Source organism: Dermochelys coriacea, chromosome 1 (assembly GCF_009764565.3).
Source record: "Dermochelys coriacea isolate rDerCor1 chromosome 1, rDerCor1.pri.v4, whole genome shotgun sequence".
Taxonomy (NCBI): Eukaryota; Metazoa; Chordata; order Testudines; family Dermochelyidae; genus Dermochelys; species Dermochelys coriacea.
In genome coordinates this window covers 220,665,801-220,671,800 of record NC_050068.2, presented here as the reverse complement: position 1 = coordinate 220,671,800, position 6,000 = coordinate 220,665,801, and the positions used below count along the sequence as shown (strand labels likewise).

The window sequence follows — 6,000 nt, the reverse complement described above, 5'->3', positions numbered from 1 at the left end:
CTCCAGTCATGATTTTATAGACCTCAATCATATCTCCCCTTAGCCATCTCTTTTTCAAGCTGAAAAGTCCCAGTTTTATTAATCCCTGCTCATATGGAAGCTGTTCCATCTCCCTAATAATTTTTGTTGCCCTTTTCTGAACCTTTTCCAATTCCAATATATCTTTTTTGAGATTAGGGCAACTACATAGAATGTTAGGGTTGGAAGGGACCTCAGGAGGTCATCTAGTCCAACCCCTTCTCAAAGCAGGACCAATCCCCAATTTTTGCCCCAGATCCCTAAATGGCCCCTTCAAGGATTGAACTCACAACCCTGAGTTTAGCAGGCCAATGCTCAAACCACTGAGCTATCCCTCCCCCCAAAGGGCAGAAGCCACACTCTCCATCCAGCACACGGAGTGGCCAGCATGAGAGCTTGAAACCATGACCTTGGTGTTATTAGCACCACGCTCTAACCAGCTGAGCTAGCCAGCCCACACAAATACTGCATCTGGTATTCAAGATGTGGACATACCATGGATTTATATAGAGGCAACATGATATTTTCTGTCTTTTCCCAAGAGAGGAAGACATATCTTCTTCCATTTTGTGAATTTCACTGGAGTTTAGGTATGAGACAGGCTTCCAGAGGCCTACAGTGAGGCAGCAGTGCACATGCCCAGAGGCAGGAACTTAAGACACCTAGAGAACTTTTACAGTGAAAATTTAAGTTCCTAAATTCACTTGGTGCCAATAGGGTTAGGCGGCAGCCAAACAGCAGTTTTATGGATCATAACGGTGCCTAAAATCTGGGGTGTAGGTGTCTAAATCCCTTTGTGGATCTGGGCCATAGTAATTAAGGTTGAGATAGGCATTCCAACCTAAATCCATTTTTTAGTTGCCTATATTTTGCTTTTTGGATTAAAATTTTATCATGCTTGGTCTGATCCTAAGGCTGAAATTTTGGCAAAAGCTTGAGGAAAAATAATGAATCCAAATACAGAATTTTAAAACCACCCTATCAAAAGTAATAGGGAATTTATCCCTGCTGTAGAATTCTAAAGGTTGGTTTAAACATTCTGCAGAAAGGTGATCTTCCTCTATTCAATTCTACAGAACTGTTCCATAAGGGATATTTCTATGCTATGGTCTGAGAGATCTGTACGTAACTGTCCTTGATTACCATTCTCATGGGTTCTGAGGATGTCACATTAGTGATAGTCTCATGCATATAAAGGGATAGATCCTCAACCGGTATAAACTGCTCCATTGAAATCAAAGACAGAACGAAAGATGGCCCAGTGGTTAGGGTGTTAGCCCTGAGTTAGGGCTAGAAGATCCATAACCAATTCCTGCACTGCCACAGATGTGATCACAGTGTGATCTTGGGCAAGTCACGTAGGGGCAGATTTTTAAAGGTATTTAAGCACTTAAAGAAGTACATAGGCACTTGGTAGGATTTTCAAAAGCACCTAGGTGACTGATTCCTATTGTGGGAGTGAGGCACCTACAGTGCTTTTGAAAATCCCACTAAGTGCCTATCTGCATCTTCACTTGTCTAAATATCTTTTTTAAAAAATCTGTCCCTTTGTCACTCTGTGCTTCAGTTCTCCATTTACACAATGGAGCTAATAGATCTTCTCTACTCTAAAGGGGTGTGTGAGAGTAAATGCATTAAAGATGGTGAGATACCCAGATACTATGGTAATAATGGCCGTATAAATACCATAAATAGCTGTGTATTTGGACCAGAGTATTTTATCCACTCCTCAAAATTTGCCCAGGGTCAGTGGGTAAGTAGAGTATTGCAAGGCTGATCTATTATTTATTAATAAAAATCATCTAAAACAAGCCACTTATGTCTGAGGAATAAAAGGAAGCATGAGTATTTAGATATGTTTCTTGGTCAATGGAATTACTCCATGTAAGAGTTGCTATCTCATGCCCTTTATGAATTAATACATCTGGTCACAGAGTATTATTAAAAATATACCATTCAAATGTTGAATATTTTTAAGCTATTAGGCTATGCTGAAAGAAATGTAGAAATGTTTACAAAGTTTAGTGGACACTGATTTACTTGGAGATGGAATGTGATGAGTTTAATTTGCAACGTCCAGCAAGATTTATGGGGGCAGTGGAGGGTTATAAAAGCTTGCAAATAGCAGCCTTAATCCTGCAGTTCTGACACAAGCAAAATTTCTGTTGGCTTAAATCAGCTCTTATTGCAACATTTCTACCATTTGGGGTGAAATACTGCAAGGACAGTTCATGAGATTTCAGTGTTGCAAATCCAAATCTGCCTCAAACCCAAACCCTGAACTTTACCCTAAACCTAATCCCAATCGGAATCCAGATCCAAACACTGCATCTAGTCCCAGCTGCAGTGTCAGAGGGGCTTGTTCTAAACCAGCTCATTGGTCATGTTCCGCAGATGCTGTCACAACCACAAAGCTAACCTTGGTGCATGAGAACTCTACAAACATGGGCAGACAGATACATGGGCCCCATGGACAGAATCACAATGTAGCTGTTACGCTCAATGCCAGGACCACCTGACCCGGCGATTGCAAAAGGAAGTTGGTCCCATGCAATAGTTTTTTTCTTCTTCTGGACACCAATGAAACCATGGGCCAGATTCACAAGTATGCCCTAACTGCTTTGCGCCACTCTGGTGTCACAAAACTCGCTCAGCTGGCCACTTAACCTTGTTTTACAGCTGTTTTGCACCAACAGAGCAGCAAAAATCAGGCGGAGAACATCAAGGATTATGGACCCAAGTTTCCAGACACATGCTGAAGCAGAAGGAAACGGGCACACTCACTACCCACTACCATACTTCAGGGGAAATGAGGTTAATTCAGCTGCTGTTTACACAGAGGTGCCATTGTAGCCCACTGGCCACACACACACACAGCACAAATAGGACAATTCTACACAAGCAGTGCAGCAGACACATTTCTGCAGGAGAATGGAATTCAAAGGATGAGAATGATGCATGAATTACTTTAAGAACAGTGATGCCATCCCACGCCTATGTGGTCATACACTGAGTTGCACAAGTGTCTGCACCATTCATCCCCAACTGTTTTTATGCAGCATGCCTGAGTGCAGCTCATTCAAGTCACTTAACCTCTCTGGTGGAGGAGGAGGTTCAACAACATTAGGAGAGCAATAGCAGCTCCACTCATCCGTTAAGTGCTGGAAAATCCACCAGGAGAGCCTGGCCTGGCCTTTTCCCTGATCTCCTGCCTCAGTTCTGTGGCTTTATCAGACACAGAGTGTTTCCAGACCAGTGGTGCCTACTTTGGCCATGTCTAAACGAGAAGGCATGGCAATGCCCTCCATGGAGTAACATTCAGTGGTACTAGTGCAGCTTGTGCAACAGCACTATGGCAAAATGAGTCAGTGATATCTCCCATGAACTGTGGAATGTTAATCTTCTTGAGATCTGGGTCTTCAAATGCTAGCAGACTTGACAGCAGCTCTTCTTGGTGAGCTCTTAAGGAGACATGCACACTTGTAAGGTTCTCCTTCAGTTGCTGTTTGTGTTGCCAGGTATCAGTCAAGCTATATGCATTCAACACATGAAAGTCACCCACAGCAGCATGATCACCTTCCTGGTCATGTCTCTCAGCTTACTGGGCCCTATTTATTAGGTTTTTCTCCCAGAAGTTAGACTCTACAGTCACAACGCTGCTGTTAGCAGGGTGCCATGTGCCCCCATCACAGCCAGATTGCTTCATCCTCTCCCTGATCATCAGACCTAGTGTTGCTGCCAGGGTTCTGGCACTCCTTGGTGGAGCGAGATGTGCCGTCGGTCTGATACAATTCCAAGGAGACATCATCAATGGTGCCAGCACCATTTCTGCCATCAAAAATGTTACCCCAAACCTTATCTTCACCCAGCACAAGTGTTGTAGGTCTGATCCCTCCTGTAAAGCATGTGTCCCTGTAATGCTACCGAGGAGATCAGATCCCATATTGGCCTGTATGGATAATGACACCCACTAACATAGTGGCTCTCGAACTTTTTTACTGGTGACCCTTTTAACATAGCAGGCCTCTGAGTGCGACCCCCCTCCTTATAAATTAAAAACACTTTTTAATATATTTAAAACCATTATAAATGCTGGAGGCAAAGCGGGGTTTGGGGTGGAGGCTGACAGCTTGCAACCCCCCATGTAATAACCTCACGACCGCCTGAGTGGTCCCAACCCCCAGATTGAGAACCCCTGCACTAACGCTATCATGGAATAGCACTCAGGTTATTGCTTTCAGGGCTATTGACCCTGACTTTTTGCTGGCATGACCTGAAGGCAAGGTGTGAGAAGTAGCATCCATAGTAGGGCATCCCTCAAGGCACATGAAGACATGGCACTTCTTTTGTAAGAATCATTCCAAGTGGGTTCATTATTCTACTCCCAGATTACTACCTACTATTAAAAGCAGATCTAACAATGGAACTCTACCATGTCTGGACACACTATTGTATTAACCGACTGAGAACTCCGAGCATGAGAGCCATATGCAGGAGGATAAAGGTGAAACATTTTCATACTTGCTCCTAGGCATGTTTCTAACAACTATCTCAATACAAGTTGTACCACCTGATTCCTTCTCTGCCATCAGCACTGGATGGTGTCACTTGCAAGAGGAGGCTTTCATAGTTCTGGTGATGTCTTCTCTGGCATCCAGAAGACTGTGTTGAAATGGACATGAGACAACTGCTGGATGTAGCTCATAGACCAGTCACAGCATAAGTACCACCTAGATGAGAAACACAAATTAAATGCAATGTGAGAAAGTGGTGGCATGCTTCAGAAGAAATTATAGGAGTACTGGGCATAATAGGATTCCAGGAGCTTCAGGGGACAAATTACCACATATAGACACTGTGCTGCAGGCCAGATTGCAGGAAATATGCCAATATCTTGCTGTTCCCCTACATTCCCATCATGCAGCAGTGGATTATGGATACACAACCTAAGGGAGTTAATACAGTATGGATGAATCTAAGGCCATACCATACCACTAGGAAAGTGAGGTCAGAGTGCACCAGATGAACAAGTCACGTTAATCATAGCAGCCCCATGTAACTAGTGGCCAGAAACAAAATAAGTGGCAGCGTGCAGGGCAGACATTGCAGCTTGACAACAGTATTAGGGAGGTAGAGAGCTGCATTACATGTGTCGCTATCTGCACATGGCCACACACTGAACGGAAAGGAACAGCACTGGTGACAACTCTTTACTTACCAGACAGTGTTTCCAGGCCACAGAGGACTCCCATTATGACAGGATGCTTCATGACAATGGCCCCCTTTTGAGATGTAAGTGCTTGGCATGGAACTGGTCTCTCACAAGTTGCTTGTAAGAGATGGACAAACCTTTTTTCTTCACAAACCAGCTCGTACTTCAGCAGAGTGGTCACAACTACCAATGGCATTTATAGCTGCACAGGTCTCCTTCCATTTCCTCCTCTTTGCAGCCTGGCCCCTTTGTCTCTCCCCCTTTCTGTGCATGTGGTATTGTAAGATATCGCTATTTGATTTCCTTCTTCAAGACGATTCACTGCTAAATCCCTAATAACTCAACCCCTGACTTGGGGTTGAGCATAGGTGTGGCTCGGAACAGTTGGAAGCTGGGCTGCTGTTGGAAATGATCCAAAGTTCCTTTTCCCTTTCCTAGTCTGCTGCTGTTCACACTGGCCCTTGCACTTGCACCTACCTTTCCGCAATTGCTTTCCCTGGAGACATGGGACTTGATTTTACTCTGACTTTCCCTAGGGAGCACCAGAACTAACTCACACAAATCTAGAATTACACCAGTGCTAGCCAGCGTGAAAGGAGAATCAATCCCAATGGAGTCAACATGCTCTGTAGACAGGGCACCTATCACTGCTCCATTGTATGTCTCACTTAGACCTCAACTGAAAGACCCAGAAGAACTTACTATTTCTGGACAGGGGTAGCAGTCAGTTAGAATGTAGGACATTGGCCTGTCACACCAACCATTCCATT

General features: G+C 44.1%; 1 long non-coding RNA gene and 1 other non-coding gene across 2 annotated transcripts in view; both read right to left on the bottom strand.

The window, feature by feature from the left end:
• Nucleotides 1-398: 398 nt before the first annotated feature.
• On the bottom strand, nt 399-473 carry TRNAI-AAU. The gene has a single exon. It is a non-coding gene; the product is annotated as a tRNA-Ile (tRNA).
• A 1,314-nt stretch (nt 474-1,787) lies between these two features.
• LOC122460250 overlaps nt 1,788-6,000 on the bottom strand; it is a 33,771-nt gene continuing 29,558 nt past the window's right edge. Inside the window, exons 2-3 of the long non-coding RNA XR_006281445.1 lie at nt 4,589-4,748; nt 1,788-3,479 (exon numbers count right to left, since the gene is read on the bottom strand). This is a non-coding gene — a long non-coding RNA (uncharacterized LOC122460250). The remainder of the gene's footprint in view (nt 3,480-4,588; nt 4,749-6,000) is intronic.